The following is a 23,120-nucleotide window of genomic DNA, read 5'->3' as shown; positions in this document are numbered from 1 at the left end:
TTGTACGCTATGGTAGTGCCATAACAGGGGCCTGGTTATAGTTTTAAGCCACTAAATCTGGGAGTCGTCTATTAGGCAATAATAGATAACAACAATTCTTCTCATTTTTCACTCATCTTGATCCTATTTGCCCTTCAGTTTCCAGTTTAAGTGTTAGTTCCTCAGGGAAACTTTCTCTAATTGTTGAATCTGAACTAGATCTTAGCTATTAATCTGATTATCCCATGTGCTTTCCTTCACAAACTTTGGTCAACTTATAATTAGTTTATTTGTTTGTGTCCTTGAATTATTAGCCAGTGTAAAGTGAATGTTTAGCACAGGGCTTGGCACATAATATGCACTCAAAAAGCATTGCTGAATGAGTGAAGGAATTAAGTTTTAAAAAGAATAAATGAATGAATGTGCAAAACTATAGCTTATAATTCTTGAGAGGTATCTTCACATGCAAAGGGCAGACTACATATGGTTAAACAGTTCAAAAGCTAACAAAATTTCTCTCATTAAAAATTAAGCTCCTTTTTCCTTTCTGTTGATCACTAGTGGAAGTAAACACTGAACAGTGGCTAGCCTTCATCTTCTATTTTGTATATATACACAGATGTACACATGTATATACATATCTATACATTTATAACATATATGTTTATAGTATATTACACATGAGATATATATGTGAAATAGATAGTTATCATCCTACTTTTCTTGCCTTCCAGATGTTTCTCCACATTCTTTGTAAACTCCTTGGATTCTTTCATTTTCTTACGGGACTTTCATTGAGTTGCTTAAAGAGTTGAGCCCCCCATTGTTCCTTCTTTACCCTTATGCTTGACCCTAGTTACCCTCAAAAAGTCTTGCACCTTCACATCCCATTGCTTCTGGGAATCTTTCTAGTCCCTGCTCTCAAACCTCATTAGTCCGTCTTGTCTGCAGCTCTCTGATATGATCCATGGCTTTAAGTATGTTTTTAGTTTCTTCATCCATTACCGTTGGACCAGATGTTTTGGAACTTCTCATACTTCCTGGGCTCACCCCAGCCCTCACCTCAACTTTGATTCTAATTCCCCTTTAATTAGAGCCCTCAAAGTGCAGAAAAACCACACCCACTGCAATACCAGTCCCTGCTAGCAAAATTGCAACCTGGGTCCAGTCCCTGCTTGCCTGGGAAGGAAGATTTGCCACCTAGCTTGTTGCAAACATAAATGGAACTCAACAGCATGGAACCATCATCGAACAATTCATGTGGTCTTGCTGGCTTTATTGATTATATTGCAATTCAATCTGTTGTGCAAAAGATCTTTTATTATTTTAACTATAATAGGAGCTGATTTTTTCTACCTTCCTAAATGATTACATGAACTATCTTTTAACTTTTTTCTTGGTATCATTTTAAAATCAGTTATCTACTGGGCTATTACAGAGTTGGAACCCCAGAACTTAGTAAAGGGAGAAAGACTGTTTCTCAACTAAAATGCCCAAGATTGGTATAAGTTTTCTGCGTTTTGTCGTCATTGTTGTTGGTAGTGTCATGTTTATTTGTTTTGGTTCTTTTTCTACTTCTTGTAGTTTTCATGTTTTTCCTTTTCGATGCAGCCATTAATTTCCTGTTAAAGTATGTGACTTTTTAAAAATTGTTTCTTATTTGCTATAAACATTATTTAGAGAAAAAAACTTATTAACTTGTAGTCTTTTAGTCTTTCTTTTGACTTTTCTTGTCTATTTCTGGTTTGAATTTTTTTTACAACTATTATATTATTGCTTTTATATTTGTAATTTATAAAAAGTACATTTTTAAATGAATTAAAAATAGTATTGACCTCAGGGGAGAGTTGTGAATATTAAACACATGAAATTGTGTAGGAGAGTGTCTTATGCTTACATAAGTGCTCAGTAACCATTAGCTATTAGTTTTTGCTTTTGTGCCTTGTCTTAGAGACAGTCCAGCTCTGCATTTGCAGCTCCTGTGAGACATCTCTTGGCTGTTCTACTTATACTTCAAGTTACAGACTTGAATTTACCACCTTCCTTCACTGCCACCCAAACCTGTTCTTCCTCCTGTGTTTCTTCATGCTGCTAGTAGCACCGTTTTACTATCATAGACTCAAGTTGTTCAAGTCACCTTTGATTTTTCTCTCAACCAAAACTATTCCCAAGTCCTCTTTACTCTACTTTGTAATGTTTCTTAAGACTTTACTTTTCTCTCCATACTCTGGCTCATCTGGGCTTAATGCTTTGGTCTCTGGACTAATGAAATAGTGTAACTGCCTTTGATTTCCAGCCTCTGAAATATACTCTTCACACTTAGATTATTTTTCCTACAGAACATGTCTGCTAATGTCTCCTTCCTACTCATTAACTCTCGTTGGCTACCCAACGTGTACTGAATTAAGTCCTTCCACTCTCCTGTCCCAGTCCACCTCTGCAGTCTGCTTCAGCAACTCCTTCCGGCTTTGTACCCTCCAGGCTAGTTATTTAACTTATGCTAAAATTCTAAATGGTAACATTCTAACTAAACGTCTATGACTTTTGCATGACAGGTAGTGAATGGACTTTGATCACCTCTGTCTGGGCTTCTAAGAAGTCTCTTTGGTTGGCTTTTAACAGATTCTTGGCTTTATTCTGGATTGATGAGATTGTCAAATAGCCGAGTTCCTTATAGGTGAAGTTTCCTGCCATTCAAAAAACATACAATACACACCCATATGCACACACCACAAACACATACATACATACATGCTAAGGAATACTTTGGAATTTCAACAATATTAATTCTTTACCTCAAATGCAGTAGATACCAGAGAAATACGTTTCCATTTCCTTTTACATTGGACATATTTGCAACTTGAGAACAAGAGCCAGTGTTGGTTTTCAGACAGAATCCATTTAATTAATCATACTATTTGAACAGCTGGGGAGGCCATATATTTATACAAGAGCTTAACATTCTTTCAAAAATTGTCAAGTATGAATCAAAATAATATTATTTCACTGTTTAATGATACACTATTTATCTTTAAATTTTATTCACACCTAACTTTATAAATCAATAGTTCCAGTCTTTGAGATACATTAATACCTATGTTTAAATGCTTTCTAAAAGCTCTGTCATATGCAGTGTGGTAAAACAGAGCTAAGGTTCTATTTACCACAGGGACTCATTTCGAAAGTGTGTGATTTTCCAATTTTTGTTTCTAAATTTGACAAGCAATGGATCGAGAAGAAATAACTTGATAAAATTATATTGCCCTTGATAGTCACCAGCAGAAAGATGAACTTTTCTCATTAAAAATGGCAAAGTTTGTCTTATTCAGTGCAGCAGCATAAATTCTGTGCAGACAACTGTGAGTAGAAGACATAGTAAAACTGAATTCTTGCTTTAAATCACTCAGGAACACAATTTTAAAGAAAAAATTTGAACACGCAAAATAAGAGAAAAATAAGTAGGAAAACTTTATAAAACTAGTTTTAATGCTGAATTCTAGCTTCTTTTCCTAAAGTAAAGACTAATTTGAAAGACAGACTTTGGATTCTGCTAGAGATAATCTGATAGGAAACCCAAGCATGATGAAAAATTATTTAAATGCAAGTGACTTAGCAACACCTGTCCTTTGGGTGCAGCCAATGTGGTCAGGGCCCCCAAGGACCACAAAGAGGGCCTCAGAATTGGGACGTATTTCAAAAAAGCTATAAAGGGGCAGAAGCTCCCTGAGACCAAATCTGAGGATAAAAGGAAGGACAGGCAACTGAAACATGGCATGGTCAAGTTGAGTTTTTCCATTGTGGGTTACATCATTCCCGGATAAAGCGCTTATGGTTTGCATGGCTGATGCCATATGATTCTGACAGTTATGTTAAGATTCCAGTGAAGGCAGGGCATATGCTCTTCCCTCTGGGGATAAAGCGGAAGGTGTCCACTGCAGGCTGGTCCTGAGAAAAACCCAAGGCTTTTTATGCACTAACTTAGCCTTGAGATTCCTATGAGTTGTGAACCAAGGTGCGCATACTCACATACCCCCCCACATATCTCTCAGGCTGCCTTCACCTTTCCTGTTTCTTCTCCACTTGTTTAATTTAAATACATCTCTCTGTACAGGAAGAAGGGCATGTGTTATTGGGTTCTCTGTTCTACAGTCCGTAGGGGTGGTCCTGTTTCCCCCAACCCCACCACTGTCTGGGATTGGACTGAGAAAGAGAAAGTTGTCACAGAGAAGGAAAGCCAGTCTTCACCCTCTAGAATTTTAACAGTACATTAGAGGAGATGCAGAGACACCCAAAAGTATGAGCTTCAGAATGGAAACATTGACCTCCTATGTGAAATTGTCAGGTGCAGGTCAATGATCTTTAATGCCATTCATTCATTCACTCATTCTCTCATTCATTCTACAGATACTTACTGAACATTTACTATCAGGCAAGTTCATAAGCACTGGAGAAATAAGAGAGAACAACACTCAACCCCATCTCTGCCCTCATGGAACTCTCAAAATAGTGGAGCAGAAAGACAATCAAATTAGACATAAATATAACATTAATACTGTGATACAAAGAACATAGTAATATGAGAGCCTATTATAACTGTATATGGTGCAGTTGGGAAGAGAAGTCTGTCACGAGAGACAGAAACTGAGCAGGACACAAGCAAACCACGTGACCATGAGGGAGTAGTTTTCCATGCAGGATGGGAACATGGCAAGAGGCACTGAGAAAGGGCCAGCGTGCTAGGAGTGGAGAAAGCATGGGGGAGATGATGGAAAATGAGATGTGATAGGGAAAGGAGCTCAGACTCCGCACTGTTTGGAGGCTTCACTTAGGATTTCATTTCGAGTAGAAAGCAAGAGTAGCGCATCCTTTGCAGTAATTAGCCAGGAGCATCACGTCCAGCCCAGACAGAGGTACGATGAGACCTGCGCAGTCTAGAGTCCAGCAGAGCTGAGTACAGTAAAAGCACACCCACCCTCCCAGCGTACAGTAATTGCTGGGGACAGCAATATTAAGAGATGGCTTCTTGAATAGGGGCCAAACCACTACTTGGTTAAAACAGGGAAGTTTTGACTAGCTCCACTAATAAATAATGAACCCAGTATCCTTTGCCCGGCCTTCACTCTTTCACATAAATTCAATATGTTAATGCATCTGTAACAAATTAAGTGTCTCTTAAAAGTCCCTTAAAAGTCTCCAAATCTTTTAAAATTTAGAGTGCCTATGGAAAACAAATAAGCAAAATCCTTGACCTTTTCGCTATTCATAAGTAAGATCAATGAAGTATGCCAAGAACCCAGAAACCTTTCTAGTCCAAAATTTTTCAAAGGAATTTGCTTTTATGAACCCAAAGCAAAATTGGAAATCTCTTTCAAAAAATTAACTTGCTTGGTTAGCTTTTGATAATGGAGTCAAGAAAATACTAACATATTCCAGTCGCAGTACAGAATAACCTAATCTCCAAAACTCACACTGATATTTGACATATGTAGCCTAGACAACCCTTGGAATCTAAGAGTAGCAATTTAAGTTGTTTATTCTTACATAATGGGAAAGGAGGCATGGGAAGAATTTCTATTTCCCATTAGCCAGTGTCACATGTCCCTTCTGTGTTCTGGTGAGCATTTTCTATAATAACCCATTAAGCTGATCTGTAACAACCAATAAAATACCTGAGACCATGCAGGAAATCCAGACAGAACCTTGGAATACAGAGATAACAAGAAGAACGTCTTCTGTCAGCACATTTGAAATAACAAATTTGATTTTTGTCTTATTTTGAAAAAAAAAATGAAGAATGGGGAAGGAGACGCTATTAAAGAACAACCACAAGGAGTCAGCAATTTCTGAGTTTTTCAATTAAGTTGCCCATTTTAAGGCTATTACACTGCTCCCTGAATCAAAAGGATTAACAATTTTCCTCTTAGCAATTAGAAAGGTAGAATTTTACTATGCAGCACATGAGGGGGGGACTGTACAAGAAGTTAGAATTAACTAAATCTCCACTGAGGACCACCCAAGAAGAGCTAAATGAGGGGTTACTTTCAAGTGGGGCTGGGATCAAAGATTGAGAGAGATTAGAACCAATAGGAGGTTAAAGGAAAACATCTGGTCCTTTGCAGTAATCACCAATAGAGAGGTGGATCCTCCTCGGGGTAAGAGCAGGCCATCTGACCACCACAAGCCTGCAACACACCATAGAATGCTGATTCCATGGGGGTGGACAGTGCTGTCATTCTGCAAGAAATGCTCCCAGACCTTCAGAAAAATGAATGGGCGTCTTTCTTCATGAGGCAGAATGCAAATATACAATTCAGCGTCGGGGTTTGAAATGCATTTTTGTTCCCTACTGGGGCAACATAGTCACACTGTGTATTGAGTATAAGCCCGCCACAGTCTTCCTCTCGTGAAACCCATCACTGTGAATGGTGAAGGTGGACACTGACCTTTTAGGGGAGCAGCTTAGAGCTGAGGCCATCAGAAAAGGAGGTGACACATATTAATACTGATTTTAATTAGCCTGATAGCTTTGGCTTCTATAATAAATGCCCATGTCTGCTTAGTCCAGAGGTGTGAAAGTCCTGGGGAGAAAATGGAAATATTCGAAAGGAATAAAAGGGAAAGGAGAAGTTCCTTTTTTTCCTAATAAAAAAGTCTTTGAGGACTTTATTTTAGAACATTCCTGCTTTTTGTAGTATGAGCCTTTTAAAACAGGAGCTTACTTTTACATGGTTTCTATACAAAATGTAATTGTACCTTATTTCCTATTCTTCAGATGATCCTGCACAGTTAATTACCCAAAGGAATGACAAAACAGCGCTCAGAATGACATCTTTAAATGTGCCAATTTTATCTATTATCTCTGCATATCACATTTCCTTAGAGGAATTCCAAGGAAAAAATTTTAAAGAATCAGAGCAAACGTGTTTGCCCGACTCCTATCTAACAGGAAGGCGGCTGGGACGAGCTCCTGTGTGCGCTTGGCCACTGGGTCATAGAGGGCAGTGGGCTGTTTCCTTAGGCTCCGAGTGAAGAGAGGGGCACACGTTCTGAGCATCACCTCTCCGCACGACACTTTCATCACCGATGAGCTTGTGAGAGGGAGACTCTTGGACTACCAGGGCTGGAAGGGACAGCTGAGAGTAGACCATTTCACTTTTCCAGTGAGGAAACCAAGGTCTGAAGGAGTCACAGGTGGCAGAATTGGAGCCCCTTCCTGCTGGGCTTTATCTGCATACAGTACTGGTTGCAGCTCAGGGCTTCCTCGCCTTTCCCCCAGGTCTCACGATCACCGTTCCAGGTGTCACTCAACCTGGTCGGTGGCCTCCACTTTCCCTCCGCTCTGTGTCAGACAGCTAAAAGGTGGAGGAACAAGGGCCAGAGAGCCTCAGCCCCAGAGTCAGTGCTGCGGGCAGGAGAAAGGGGAACTTAGAACAGGAGACCACTGGCTTCTAGCTCTCTCCCCACTTAGAAGTGGGTCTCCTTACTAACCTAGCTAAGGGTTCCCCCTTCTGCGTTTCTTAATTTCTTCTTTGGACCTCAGGTGTACAATATGGGGAATTATCTTGTTCCTCAGTTGGTGGTGATCACCATCTGGCCATGCAACCCTCCCCCCCCTTTAAAATTTGATTATTTTCCCTCTTTGTCCTCGTCCTGCTTCCCACTGCTCTCCCTCCCATAGGCAGCCCTTCTAACAGCCCCTCTGTTTACTATACGTCCTTGGATATCCATGTGTCCTTGAAGAATTTAGTGTTCCTTTGTGTGGTACCTGTTTTTAGTTTACATAAGTAATACTGCACTCAACTCTCCTTCAATTTGTTACATTTTCTTCTCTTCTCTTATTAAGATCTATCAATGTCTATAAATCTAGCTTATTACTACAAACTGCTGCATATTATGAAGTTGAATGTATCATCACATTTTACTTATCCATTGCTTCTAGTGATGGGCATCTGGGTTGCCACCAGTCCCAGCTACCATAAGTAATGTTGCACAGAATATTCTCATATGTCCCGTTTAGACAGCAGAGAATTTCTCTTGAGGACTATATCTGAGATAGACAACAGAGCCACGGGGGAGATGCACGCTTATATTCACCACATATGCATGTATTGCTCTCCGGAATGTTGGTTCTGGTCCATATGCCCACCTGTGACATAGGAGAATGCTCACAGCCTCACTAGCACTTGGTTTGCTGTGACTTTTTCATTGTTGTCAATCATGGCTCCCTCCTCATTACTAACAGGGCTTTTGATTTGGCAGTTTGAATCATTATTTTTGTGTTATATTTTTCTATTTTGTGAAATTGTATTGAATGGCCTAAGGCAGGAAAGTCTCTTGTGCAGTTTGGGTTGGCGTGGGGAACGATGCAATGTCCTGAATAGCAGAGAGCTGTCTGTATGGCATCAGCACATTACCATTTTCAAAGAAGTGAAAAATGAACTACCTGTAGTTGTGAAAACCCCTCCATGACCATAGTTTGTCTTTGAGAATTCAGATGTCACCTCAGAATTAAGTGTGATCTACAGGTTGTTGTCATGAAAACTAGCTCTCGTTGTATTTTTCCTGGGAATTTGTCAGTTAAGAAATCACTTTGTCTTATAATGAGGAACAATTTGGGATAATGTAGAGGACATAATTAACGTGCTTCTTTATCCCACCCCGACTCCTGCACACATATACTCGGCCTTGAACTGCACTCTCTCCATCGCCCCTAGTGCGGGATTGGTCTGAGGTCCACGTCAGTATCACAAAATCCAGGAGCCCTCTGGCCACAGTTTGTAGGATGAGGGAAATTCATTGATCTAACACTGAGCTTATCAATAATTTTGGATGAACGAGTAAGTCTTATGACTTTGAACTAACTGAAATGGAATTACGGTGAGTCCCAGAGGTGGCGCCAGGGCCAGACAGAGCTAATGTCAGGAGAACGCAGAAATTAAGAAGCTATAGAAGATCCTGATCTGCAAAAAAGGAAGAGAGATTACAACCACCAATCCAACAGCTATGAGTACACGCATCAGCCAAGCCGAAGCCTTACTGGGAAGAACCTGGACCTAAATTCTTCTCCTGACTTCCCTCCCACTGTATAAGAAATAAAGTTGATCGGACATTCTGCCTCAAAGACAAGCATCCACCCCCGGTTAAGTGGACACACTTACATTCCTGTTTCCTCCAGTTCTCCAGAGCTCGTTTCAGCCAAGCACCATGTGCCATTTTTAAGGGAAAACAGAACATTCTGCACCTCTACCACTCTTTACTCATTAGAAATAAGTTTCGATAATTACTCTCAAGGAGATGGGTAGGGAATGGAGGGACATAGGGCATTGGGACATTTACTGGGGAGTCAATTCCAGCACCTAAAGGGTCAACTAGAGTGTGGATGACAGACATCTCCTGATGGTACTGGAAGTCAAAGCTACAAAGGGTCTAAACATAATGTAACTCAGATATATAATTTGATAATATTTTTAACAATCACAGAGCCTTCTTGCTTGAGTACATTGAAGATACTCTAAATATGTTTCAAACAGAATCAAATTGCCTTGGTGGAAGTCAGCAAGCTGGAGGAAATGATATGGGAGGAAATCAAAAAGAGAGCTTTTGTGATGGTCGGGAATCACTTTCTTAGCAGCTCAAGAACAATTTCTAGGACCGCCTCAGTGAAAACTGTCACCCTGGCAACATTCTGACAAGTGAACAACCAGTAATGCTCCATTTGCCATTGTAAATTAGATGCTACCCAACCATTGGCTCTGTCACTTAATAAGCAAAGTAGCGTAGACATCCATGTTTTCCCTTATCCCTAAAGTCCTTTTCAGGAGCAGAATGTAGTGGTAAAGGGAATGGGCTGGGAACTGAACTGTTCATGTTTCCAACCCTGGCTCTATCTTCCCAGCTGTGTGATTTTGAGCAAGTGACCTAAACTTTCTGTACTTCAGTTCACTCAGGTATAAAGTAGAGGTAACAATAGTGCTTCCCTTAGAGGGCTGTTGAAGGAAGATAAGTACTCAATACCTGTTAGCTATTATTTTAATTATTATTTTGGTAATCGTGCCATGATTCTCCTTCAGGAAACCACCATCTCTCCCATTCTCAGTCCATATGACTGACATGGACCTGAGATCCCCTTCCTTACCTCCTCAGATATTGCCCTGCCCAAGGAGATTCTGTGAAATTCAAGGTTAGGAGTTTTGATTTGAGCTATTGGGAAAGAGGTACTTTTACTGTCACTGGAGTTTGCTAAGCTAATGACTGTAAACCCATGGCTACTAGGAATCATCAATTAAGGGATCCTGCCTGAGAATAAAGCCAACACAGAGGAAAATCAGACTTGAGCAAAGGCAAGAGACCAAATCTTTATGACATTATTCAAGCCCCTGGATCTAGCTGTTCCTGAAACCAATGCCTGAAATCCTTTGAATTTCCAACTGTGTGAGCCAATAAATTCCCTTCTTTGTTTAAATAATATAAATTAGGATTCTGGAATTTATTATTAAAGGAGTCCTAAGGAATATAGTATATGATGGCCAAAAAAATATTTGGAGCCAAGTAATTTGCTACTTAATTTTCCAAAACTTGTACTGAGAACCTGCTCTGTGCTAGACACTGTCCTGGGTACCGTGATGCAGTGTTGAGGAAAATAATATTTACATTCTAGTGAGGGGAAAACAGTCGACAAATAAATTGATGGAACTACTACAATTTGTGGAGCTAAATATAGTCGAATATTGGTGATTTCAGATGATTCAGCCAAATACCTAAAGGTCAAACTGTAGGTACTGTTCACCTCAAGAGAGGTGAACCACGTTACTGGCTTCTAAGCAAATCACAGGGGGCTTCTAGTTTTCCATCTTCATCCCACAGATCTCCCCTCCTCCTGCGCACTATTTCTTCTCTCATGAATTAACTCTAGGTAATGTCACAAACTTGGTTCCAGACAAAGAGATACAACCACCTTAGAAGGCGTTTTCCTATCGCTTCAGTCCGTCCCACCTATCAAATTACACTGCTTACCAACCCTGGGACCGGAGCTTCCTTCACGGGTAGTCAGTAACAGTCCGGCTCACTGACTGCGTCTTCTAACCGGTGTACCTCCTTGATCCCAACACGGTGCCCTTTGCTATCACTTGGTACTTTCTCTGCCCACTGCCAGGCTGAACTCGTGATTCCTGCTCAGTTGTTCATCCCTTGCCTTCCAAGTTAGAACACCTAGCCAGCCCTCATCATTTGTGGTTTGGGGAAAGTTACATCTTACCTGACTGGTAGGAGTTTAACAGGACTGAATCTGGCAGAAGGACAGTTGATACTGGGAGTGACAGTGAAGTCAGTGGGATAGACATGGAGTGGAACAGAGAGGCAGGGTGGGTGGCCTGAGGAAATGGACTCAGACAGAAATAAGCATGCAAGACATTATTAAGAAGTGCTTATGAGTGCAGCACCTGTAGGTGGGAAGGGGCGAGAAGAAAGAGGTAGGTTTGGGCGGAAAGAGAAGTTGAACTGTAATGCAGTCGTCATGGAAGACTTAGAAGCCGGCAGGGAGTTCTGAGATGACCGTTAAGACTTGTTTGGAATTGGAGTGCAAGACACCTGCTTCATCTCTTTGCTAATGTGTTATTAGCAATATTCATGTTGTTTAAAGTTTGTGTTTTACTGTCTTAATTTTAATTGCAGTCTTTCCCCACTTACTGTCAAGCCCTTTTAGCCCCTCAGTAAGTGCTGTCCTTAAAAGTCAATCAAACGCTTATTGAAGGCATGAATAAACAAATGAACAGTTAGCGATTAAAGGGAGTGAAACAAGATGATAATTCATATTCCCTACAGGACTGTGTATGTTTAAATAGGAATCTGATCACTTCATTGCCAACACTTAAGATAATTTCACATTTTAATCTCTCAACAAATACTGGTTAAGCAATTTATACCAAAGACTGCAGGGATACAGACACAAAGGAGAAATGATCTTTAGTATCAAGAAACTTGCCTTCTAGTTGTAAGTCATACAAACAGATAATTCTGATGCAAGTCAGGATGTGTCACTATCAGTGGGCTCACCCAAGGTACCCCAAGAGTTGGGAGATTTGAGGCTCTGCTAAACCGGGGACATGGTAGAAGGCATTGGGAAGATGGTGCCCTTTATCTGGGCTCTGAAGGATGAATTGGGCTTAGATAAAGTTAGTGTGATGTTCAAGGCTGAGGGAATGTCATGGACAGAGGAAGAGGAAGTCACGTGAATGAGCTGGATGATGGAGTAAATTTGTAGAACGGCAAGAGATGACACCAGGGTATTATTGGCCTATAGTCAGCTTCTGGAAACGTCGGAGAGAGTCTTAACCACCCAGACAGCTGAGTCTTAAGAGAAAAACACTCTAGTACTCTTTAGTGTAATTCTTAATTTTATTCTGTTTTCTCCAGGAGTAGATCTATTCTAGGCCAGTAATTCTTTTGTGGATCTGGCTGGTTTTTATTTAGTTCTTTCATTTTCAAAAAATAGGGGATTATTCATAAGCATGTGTGAAATCATCAGGAATTGTATTGGTTTATAACACCAAGGTGATTCTGAAATGTACTAAATCTACCAAAAGGCTTAAATATTACCTAAACATTTCTTTTTTTTTTTCCTTTTGGTGTTGGGAAGAGAGAGGTCATGCTCTGAAAACCCCTTTAAGAAAGAGAAAACTTTCAGAAAATTTTGTTAGACAGCTAATAACTAAATTTCTACAATTCTTCAAATGATGTCAAACCAACTGTATGAGAGTATGGGAAGTGATGACATAAAAGCAAAAGAGAAACACATTTAACTTCTACAGTTAATAAGTACTAGAATAACCAACCATGTGTTACCTGTGTAAGGTAGTTCTATCTTGTGATGATTTAAAATGAAAATGAATTTACTTTTAGACAGTGATGGGAGAAAATGGAGATTTGGGATAAAACTCAGGAAAAAAAGAATAAACAGTATATTTACTAACATACTATAATTGCTTAAGCAGTTTTGTCCTTCAGAAGTAAAACCAACCAGGGCTGCATCTCATCTCCAAGGGTCAGAAAATTCTCATTTATTTTTATCATAACCTTAGTTTGCAGCTAGATCCACGTCTAGGTTATCTGCCAGCATTTTTGTGATCGTCTGCTGGCTCACACTGTGCAGGAGGGTGGACCTGTTGAGTTAGGGCAGGACAGCCCCAAGTTCCTTTTGAAGAAATCCATGATTAATGTGTTCTCACATCTCCCTCAGCAGGTTGCACATTGGAAAGGTCTTTCCAGAGGCTTTCTGAAAAGAAAAAGAAAAGAAAAGAAAAGAAAAAAAAAACCCAGGGCCGGGCAGATTCATGAATATCTTCTAGCTCCAGGAAAGCCATCCAGACTGGAAGTTTGCCAAAGGGCATACTTTGGCTTCCTGCCAGTATTTTGTAGTAGGGAAACATTATGTGGAGGGACTTCCTTTGCTCTAGTGAAAGCTTACCAAAGGTCAGAAAATTATCCATTTTACCCACACACAGAGTCTGACGTTCACAGATTTATGGCAGCTCAGGAATTCATGACATATCCTTAGAGTTTACCCTGGATGACAAAGAAAGTAGAAATATGATAATGAAATCATTATATATAAACATTAGTCTTTTCTGCACATTTTTTACAGTCCTGCCCCCCCAAAAGTATAAGTAATGATTTGATTTGCTTCACTCTATAATTCTTTGAATAACTTCTAAAAATATTTTCCCCAACAGAAACATAATATCATCTGGTTCATAATAACTAAACCTGATGTTCCAAAACATAAGTATAACACTTTTTCTTTAAATTTTGTAATTGGGTCACCATATTTATAGTTTCATTTTTAAGCTACACTTTTTAAACAAAACACTTGATGTGAAGGAAAGGAAATATCACAAGGCCAGACTGGTTACTCCAATCCTTTCATTCTCAACTCCATTTTCTTTTTCACATTAAATGCTGAAATTAAAGAAAAATAATGTTCTATTGTTGTTCCTCATGAAATAAATAGAACAGCCATGTACACAAACTGCTGAACTTTAACGAAGCAATGTGTAGAGTTTTATTCCTTTCACAATGAAAATTTACCTCCAGTCTCTTTCATTCAATAAGAGGCCTAAGACCACCAACCTAGAAATAATTTCTAGTTTTTAATAGTTTCCATTAATATCTATGAAAACACAGTAAATGCGTAATTTTCACATCAGGATATGGAACCACAAGAAGTGAATTATGTATATGGACTACATAAAAGTAATCTCATAATACCAATGCTTGCCAAACAAAAGCGTCCTTTATAATTTTCATCCATTCAACAGATTCATTGAAGTCCTACCAAATGCTTTGTGTCAAGGTAGAAGGTTTAAGGGATATGAGATCTATGATGTGCAACTCCTGTCCTAGAGAAACTAGACTTCAGTTGCAAAAGCACACAAGTTTGTGTGCACACACGCTTACACATACACGAAACACAGTTACATGGGATTAAGAGTTCGACAGCGGTCCAATACACAAAGAGCAGAGTGGCTCAGAGGAAATGGTGATCACTATTATTTCTAACAGTCTAAGGAGTTGTCATGGAAATGGTGGGCATTTTTCCAAAGGATAAACCAATGGCCAAGGATTCCGTGCTTCACAGATGTATACATCTAATTGAAAAGAAGATTCTGTTGATGCTCTGTTACCCTGGATAAATATTTTTATACCTTAACATCCCCCTTTCTTCTTTCTCTTCTCCTCACCCCACACCCATCAGCTGCTTGTGCTTATAGTGCCTGTTGCTATGACTCCTACACATTCTGCCAGAAATCGAAAGCAAGTGTCTTAATCTCTGAGCACCAGAGAAAACGATCTTACATTAATGACACATTTTTATGTACAAATAAAATGGCCTTCTCAGAGTTGGGAAAGGGGTAGATAGATAGACAGATATAGAAATGCATGGATTTTCTGAAGCAATTTTACTAAGAATTATAAACCATTCTTTGTATTCTTTTTCATGGAATCACATCAGCTGACTTCAGAATGATTTATCTTTGTGAATGAATAACTAAGGTAGCTGGAAATGAAATATTCATACCCTGTAAATTTTTCTAAATATTTCTGAACCTGTCCATTTAATCCATTTCTTTTTTAACTTTATTATTTTAATTATTAATTAGAATCAACACTAGAAGAATGTATTCTATCATTAGGAACCTTATATATACACAAAGGTGAGGGAATTAAAACCAGGTAGAAACTGTAGGAGGCTCATAACAGAACTGAAATTGTTTTTGTTTTCAACCCTCCTGGGTTGTAATACATCCAGCAGTGAGGTCCTGTAACTTCATCATGAGATGGTGGTCCATGATCTGAGGTGGGCAGCACAGAGAAGATGCTAGAACATTACAAGGGCACAGACGCACTCCAGAACATAGAAAGATCTCTGTTTCCCTTAAAACCCTTTTCTGCTTTGTTTTCTTCAGAACTTGACTAAAATTAGGATGTTTCACACATGTGGTTAGCCTTATTTGGGGAAGTCAAGCTGTGTATCTCCTCTTAACAAATTGCCTTCTCTCTGCACCAGCAGCATGGATCAAGCCCAAAAATAGAAATCAGTTTACAGCCTGTTATTCAAATTAGGCCGGCTGTGAATTCCTCTCTCTGCAAGGAGGTTTTCTGGCCATTCATTCCTAAAGTTGATAGTTGTTGAAGAAATATGTGTTCATTTTACCCATTGAAATTTTACTTATTAAGAAAGTCTGTGTACTCAGAAAGATATATGACTTGACTAAGTTAGCTTTGTTGAAAATGGGGAATCCAAATTTGGGGGAGGTATAAGAACCAACTTTCTAGACCAAGATGCCCCTTCAACTAATGAAACAGCAGAATTTATTTTACCACTGAGGTTAGTGATAGTCAAAATCTTACTCTGGACCATGAGTCGATGACCTACCTAAGAGCTGGAAGACTTTGTACATTTCTGAGGTTAAGCAAACATGCCTGTGGTTCAGAAAGATGTATATCCACGTGGCACAACGTTAAGGCCGGAGAGGTGAGGAAAAGGCTACAAGGATGCACTTCTCAACTTTGCTCAACTTTATGGCTGTTTTATCCAGTGAAGTCATCTTCTGTGAGTAACTCGGCATCATCAAATCTGGGTCTCCAGGAGCTAGGAAAGCGGTACAAGGAACTCTGAGCTCCTAAAGAAAAGGTCTGTGTAAACATAGGGATTTTTAATTAACTTTTTCTTCCTCTAAGAACCAGCGTTTACATTTCTCTTTCTCTCCTCCTATTACTCCCCCCCATCACTCATTCTTTTCTGTGGTCAATTGGGTTACCACCCAAACCCACAGTGACACCTGCTGGTCAATCAGGAATGGCTGGACTGAGTATCTGCAAAGGCCTTGTTTGGCCCGAGATAGGCAAGTGAGTCCACTGGAACAAACATTAAGGACTATAGACTTCTTTTAGAAACTTAAGACAGTGAGAAAAAATTAAGTGAGCCTTTCCCTCCAAGGGGCAGCTTGGGAAGGAGGGATTTTTCAGGAAAATCCGCCTGACCATTCCAAATAGAAAACTTAAGCATTGTATGTGTTTGGAGCTCATAAAAATAAGCCAAAAATACATCCTGTATTACGAATCAATTATTAAGTCTTAAGAAAATTGATATGCTAATTACTCGTGAAAGTCACTTTTTACGTTGGTTTTTATCAGCTACATTTATGGTCCAAAAAGTTTTATGTAGCATTAGCTCAGTGAAGTCCCAAGAGAACCACATAGGAGTGTGTCACACACACATTGTTTCCTTTAAAAATATTGATTAGATCTCCAAAACAAAGGGTTAAAATTTTAAATTTAAGACACTCTTTCCTATCACTTCCTCCAAACTTCCAATTCTTATTTCTTTACTGAAGAATATTCATGTTTTGTTAATCCTAGGTATTTATACATTGGTTATCTTGGCTGGGTACATTTTTGAGGATGTTTGCTTTGTTTTAAGCAAATCTGTTTCTGACTTGAAAGTACAAATTCTAGTAAAAACAGAGACAACAGGACTATTTATTAACATATGTACATTTTCATAAAATATTTACACTTTTCATTTGAAGGTTAAATCCTAGGAAAAATTCCTCATACACATGTTCGTATTTGAACCACGAGGTTGTCCCTGAGGACTTGTAGCAGCAAATGTGTATTAGACAAAAATGTTGGCCTTCTTCATCCTTACTCTGTGTTCTAAAAGCCAAAACTTCATTTTAACATGACCTTAGAAGAGTAGTGATACTTTTAGCATTTCCTGGTATTTGGTGGAAGGAATGTTTTTATTTGACTGCGGATGTCACTTGGTTTACAGGAAAGATTTGGTAACGTGTTCATGCCAGTACTGCACTTACCCCAAATTTCTTGCTATGTAGGAAGAACACATGTCAAAGCTCACTGTTTGTTAAATGGAAAAGATTCAGTACACCAGAAGCTTCTATTATAAACATTGTGACTTCGTGCAATTTACAAAATGTTCTATCTCCATTAAACAATAAACCCTTGACCCCAGAGCTCAGTTTCGGGATTCTGCGATTGGAGAAGGTAGACATAATGGATGGCAATAATAAATGAAAAGTTCAAGAGGTTAAGAAAAACTGTTTAATTATTTCTCTGGAGCGTGGGCTGCAGAAGCCTTGCATGTCTGCCTGCATCATGGTGGAAAGGCTGCGTGGAAGGGGGCCATCTGTGCAGCCCAGGCAGGGCAGAAAAGCAGGTTGCTGGCCCTCAGCTGTGTTTATGAACACATGGTCTCGGATACCCTTCCCTCACTGAACCTTGCCGTTCCTGCCAGGGGAGGTCCAGTGCCAGTCCCAGGGCTCAGCATCTGTTTTCCAAGGAGCTTGGATTCGTTCGCATGAGAAATTCATTGCTCATAGTTGCTTCCCAGCTGTGGCACTAGTGAGTGTAGCCTTTCTGCCTTATTTATTTGTAGAAAACCAGGTCCCGTCCTCTGCTGGAGGCTCTCTTACATAACTAATCCTGGACAGGCTGCTGTGCTCTCAGTCCCAGCCCCGTTCAGCTGCCTTCTTAGCTTAAGAGCTCCTTCTTTAAACCACCTCACTGGAATTTCACAAGGTGGGAGGTTGGGGGTCGAGGGTCCCACGTGAGGACAGGACCCTGGCAGTTCCCAAGGAACCGTGTTCTCTAAATCAGATATCCAAGGTACAGGCCAGATCTACAGACTGGGACCTTGGTGGGAGAAACACTCTGGGGGAGGCTCTCAGTGGAGTTTTGGAGGCCAGGGAAACAGCCCTCCCAGAAGAGAACAAGTGAAGGCAATGTGCTGAGAACTCCTCACAAAGTGTGCTCAGAGTGGGAGCCAGTAAAGGATACACAGTAGGTCTAGACCCAGGGTTTTAAGGAGAGCAGACAGACATTCTGTTACTAGACAAACTGAATTCTTTAGGGCTTCCATCCCTCAACCTGACCCCAAAACTTTTACAGCAAATTGCTGTCTGTCTAATTCCATATAGACTTGCAGACACCAGCCCAGGAGCAGCTGCTTGAATGAACCTTGGCTTCTGAACTGAAGAAAAGCATTGTGAAGGCTGTGATGTAGAAAAGCAAAATGATGTGGCTTTGCTGTAATTTCGACTCTGAGCATTTTTCATTGTAATCTGAAAAAAAACATTGAAATCAAAACCTTAATGAAAGAATTAAAGCATTCTATTTATCCAGTGTCTTAACGTTAAAGACTCTGAGGTCAGAATGCCCCATAAAAGAGGGGAAACTGTTTTCCAGTGTAAGGACTATAGGAGAAGGGGGGTGTACAGAAGGATGGGTCAGAACCAGAGCTTTGAGTTAGGAAGTTCTGGATCCCGCTCTTACCTATCAGGGTGATCTTGGGGAGGTTATTTACCTTCTCAACACACCAGTTTTCTTGTCTGTAAATTAGGGCTAGTAGTTCAGACCTCAGACTGTTGTAAGGATTACATGACACAGTGCACCCAGGAAGATACTCAGCGTGGGGTCAGGCATTCTCAATCACTGCTGGCAATAACTAACAATAATAACTAAGCCATCACCTAGGAACACAAAGACATTGAATTGAAACCCAGTCTTGACAACAATAGTCTGTGTGAACACAAACAAATTTCTTCCCTTTCCTTTGGCTCAGGATCTCCCCTTCGGTACCACTGGGATAAAGAATAGCATGGGTAGAATGTTTCAAACTGTATGAGATTAAAATGAAATAATCATTTTGGGAGAAAAGGCTATGTCCTAGGAGCAAGTGTCTATTCCGTTCTTACCCAGCACTGTACAGAGAACGTCCTGACAAAGGGGCAGTTACAAAGCCAGGGCCTCAGCACCAACTCAGACGATGGGGGAAGGGCCACATGACCAGGCACACGGGACACAGGCCATCTGGTCTTCAGGACGGGACAGTCCAGCTGAACACAAAGGCAGGGGTGAGCTAGAGCACTTTCTCAGCCACTATGCGCACCCACTTTTCATGCTGGGATGCCTCAAATGGATTCAAGACACAGGCTTCAAGATGAACTGAACCTTTTCCGGGCCCTCGATCCCTGCACCGACCCCTCCAGGTAGGAGCAGTTTGGCTGTTTGTCTGGATGCCATACCCATGTCTGTGAGTCACAGAGTGAAGAAGACAGAGAAGTCCCAGGTTTAAGACAAGGCCGGGACTAGGGTGAGGCACAAAATTTAAGAGGGTGCCCCAAAACTCAGTAATCAAAATAAATAATACTTCAATGCAGTGTTTTAAAAATAAAAATTAGTGCATAAAACCCCATGATGGACAAGATACAGGGTTTTTTTAATTTTATAGAACTGTTGTTGACTTACAATGTTAGTTTCAGGTGTAGAGAAAAATGACTCAGTTATATATATACATACATATATATTTTCTTTTCAGATCCTTTTCCATTATAGGTTATTACAAGAAATTAAATATAATTCCCTGTACTACGTAGTGGGTCCTTGTTGTTTATCTGTTTTATATATAAGATATAGTTTTAAATAAATAAAGGATTGAAAGGTTCAGAAGCACCAGGTAGGGCCGGAACAGACCTGGGCCTGTGGCTGCACCAGGAGAGAGCTAACGCTGGCAGAGCCGAGGGGTGCCGGGAGGCCCTGAAAGAAAAGCTCATAAATGTCCAAGGTCTGTTTCTGAGGGCCTTGACCCCCAGAAGCCTTGTCCCCTTCATGGCTTCATACTGGATACATGTGAACTCCACAAACCGACTGGGGGATAATGTGAGAAAAAAGCTCTGTACCTCTCTGGGTTCAGGGTTCATTCAAAGCTGGCAACACTTGACTTTCGAGTTCAAAGGAAAAAACTGCTTATCAAAGAGCTCAAGAGATTTCTTGAACCTAGATCTAGTATTTACCTTGCAATGTTTTGATGAATGAGGGTTCAGTGATTCCAAAGTACACAGATTAAATTTCCCTAGAATATACACAATTTGGGAAAATGAAAGGGAAATGGCGCTTTGCGTAAAATCCGTTTTGGGTTCGGCTGTACCCCCAAGTATTTAAAAAATACCACAGAGCTTGCCAAACCCCAAGTGCTTCTGGGCTCACATAGCCTCAGCTCCCTACTTGAAAATACCTTCCCCGCAGGAAGTCTGTACCCTTCTGTAAGTGAAAGCATCCCCAGATGGTACAGGCCCGTCTCGTGCTATGTGACGCTCCATCACAGGGCCTTGGGAAAAGCACAGAGCCCTAGTCACCAGGCTCGTGAGTCCTTCCTGAAGTCCATTTACGTGGATGACCCAGGAGCACCGGTCTGTTCAAATTTAGGTAGCAGCACCAAGCGCTCTTCGGTAGGGCTGTGCGTGCGGCGCTGTGGCTGGGGGACCGGAGCCAATGGAGCGCACCGCGATGAAAGCGAAGCGCTTGTATTCGAGGGAGACGGTCTCCTGCCATTTCCGTGACATTCTTCCTAACTCTCCTAGAGCAGGATTAGAAATGAGTATCACACAGACCCGAATGTTGCTTCTGAGTCGGGCAGCGCGAGGCGGCCGAGGAGCCGTGGAGACGGCTTCTCAGGCTGGCAGCCCGGGCGCAGGGCGGAGCCGCGGCCATTCTGTCCCAGGCTTCGTTTCTTGCGCTCGCTGCGCTGGCCTGAGAAGCCGGGCACGTTGCTTCAACCTTGGAAGCGGCGGAGCCCTGTTCATTAGGGTTTGTGAATCAACCAAGAGGAATGGCCTTTAATATTTAAGTATGTCTCATGTAGCCATTAAAAATCTTTTACGAGTGTTAAGCCATTATTAAAGTAAGATGGCTCCAGGTCAGGGGCCCTTCCATGGCACTCCCACTGTGCGAATGGGACAGGTGCTGTCTCTTCTCAGGACGGTGGCTGCCTCCACCACTGAATTCGGTGTGCCTACTGCAGTTATAATTCCAAAGAGAAAAAAAAAATTACCATTAGAATTATTCCACCCCAGGAAAATTTTCCTTTCCATTATCTGAACAAAAACAATTTCTAACTCAACATTAGGTGGTTTTGTTTCTGTGTGTGTGTGTGTGGTTGGAGGGGCCGGGTAGGGAATATAGACCAATGATGATCAAATACATGGATATTAAAAACACCCATGAACACCTTTTACCACTAGATCACATGAGTCATAGTCCTAGAACTTATTCCCCTTCTTAGGTTTACAGGTGGCTCTAGGTTCCACTCCAACCCACGTCGTCCACTATTCCCATGGCAACTGAGGGGATGACAGAAGGAGAGAACAATGTGGACACAAGCATGGAAAGCTAATAAAAGAAGATAAACATGCTACATAAGAGGAATATGTGAGTAAGCACGGATGCTGTACATTTTACATAGCAAACATGTTGGGGAAGACCTACCTTACTCCTGAGTGATATCCTGCACTTGCTAAAATAAAAGCTTTATTATAGCCCATTGCCAAACCTGAGTCTACAGAGAGAGGCAACCACACAAATGAACAGTTAGATAGTTATTTATGTAAATGCCCCCAAATACATTTCTTTCACTTAACCCCACAGAGGAGTGAGTTCTATATTCAGCTGCCTTCAGGACATGGTGTTCTCCACTAGAGTAATCTACTGGCAGCTGTCACACCATGAGAATGAAACACACACGTCTTGTGGCTGCTAGATCATGTATTCAGCACAGAACCTCATCATAGCCTGTTTTTCTATTATATGTAACAATGTGCTAGTTCCATAAAGCATTCACTAAAATGAAACAACAAAGAACTACATAATATGGACCTCTAAGTTCTGATGTTGACGGTATCTGTTTTTCTCAATAAGCATCAACAAAGGAGAAAATTTCCGGTGGTTTTCCAACTACAGTCTAACATCAAGGCACTTAGAAGAAAAGTGTGCAGATGGCCAGTGGTAGCAGGAGGGTGGCAATTACATCAGATATCTTGTAGTTAACTTATCTTGTTGCTGCAATATTATTATCATGTCACAATGTTCAACAAAAATTCATTACACTTGACTGATGTTTGGTCATAAGGGGCAAAGGTGGCTCTTTTAAGGTGCCCCAAAGTAAGGAGCATGAGTAATGGTGGAAGCAGAAAGCAGTCAGGAGTTGAGGAGGTTTTTGCTGCGTGTCTGAGTATGAACTTGCGTGTGTCTCTGTTTCATACGTTTTCTCTGAGGGACTTCATAGACACCAACTCACACCTTTTTAGCACATCTCTTCTTTGTTCTCCCCCTTCTCTTGGTCCTCATCCTCAAATTTTCAGCCTGTAATCTCTGCGCTGACCCCAAATCTACCCCGTAGCCTTTCAGTTCAGTTTCAAAAACCAATCTGCTCAGGCTCTGAATTTCCTCCATTCTAAAATCCAACAAGAGAGCCGAGAGAGGGTGTCTCCTCTTTTCTACCCAGACACCTCTGCTGGAGGTGACCGACAAGACTATGGAAGGGCCATCCTTGGATCTTATGTGCCTAGTCAGTCCAATCTAGTCTTGTCAGACAATGCAGCCACTGGTTCAGCAGGTCAGCGACATGTCCAAGTACAGCTCACAACACTGAGGGCATGAAACTGGCAAAACAGTCCACCAGTGAGCTGCTGCTGGCAGGGAGGATACTTCAGGGCAGAGCAGGACTAGTGATGGCAGCTGTGTTTCCAGCTAATGGAGAACTGTGTTTTCACTTCTATCTGGAAGCAATT

The 23,120-nt window shown here is 40.9% G+C and overlaps 1 long non-coding RNA gene across 5 annotated transcripts in view; it reads left to right on the top strand.

Moving 5' to 3' along the window:
• LOC116280972 (uncharacterized) overlaps positions 1-23,120 on the top strand; it is a 382,863-nt gene that overhangs the window by 264,565 nt on the left and 95,178 nt on the right. For all 5 annotated transcript variants that reach the window (XR_012073628.1, XR_012073627.1, XR_012073631.1 and 2 more), the window contains one exon: positions 21,625-21,762. This is a non-coding gene — a long non-coding RNA (uncharacterized lncRNA). The remainder of the gene's footprint in view (positions 1-21,624; positions 21,763-23,120) is intronic.

This window comes from Vicugna pacos, chromosome 6, assembly GCF_048564905.1.
Source record: "Vicugna pacos chromosome 6, VicPac4, whole genome shotgun sequence".
Taxonomy (NCBI): Eukaryota; Metazoa; Chordata; class Mammalia; order Artiodactyla; family Camelidae; genus Vicugna; species Vicugna pacos.
Note: the sequence above shows the minus strand (reverse complement) of the source record. Positions and strands in the feature narration are given on the sequence as shown.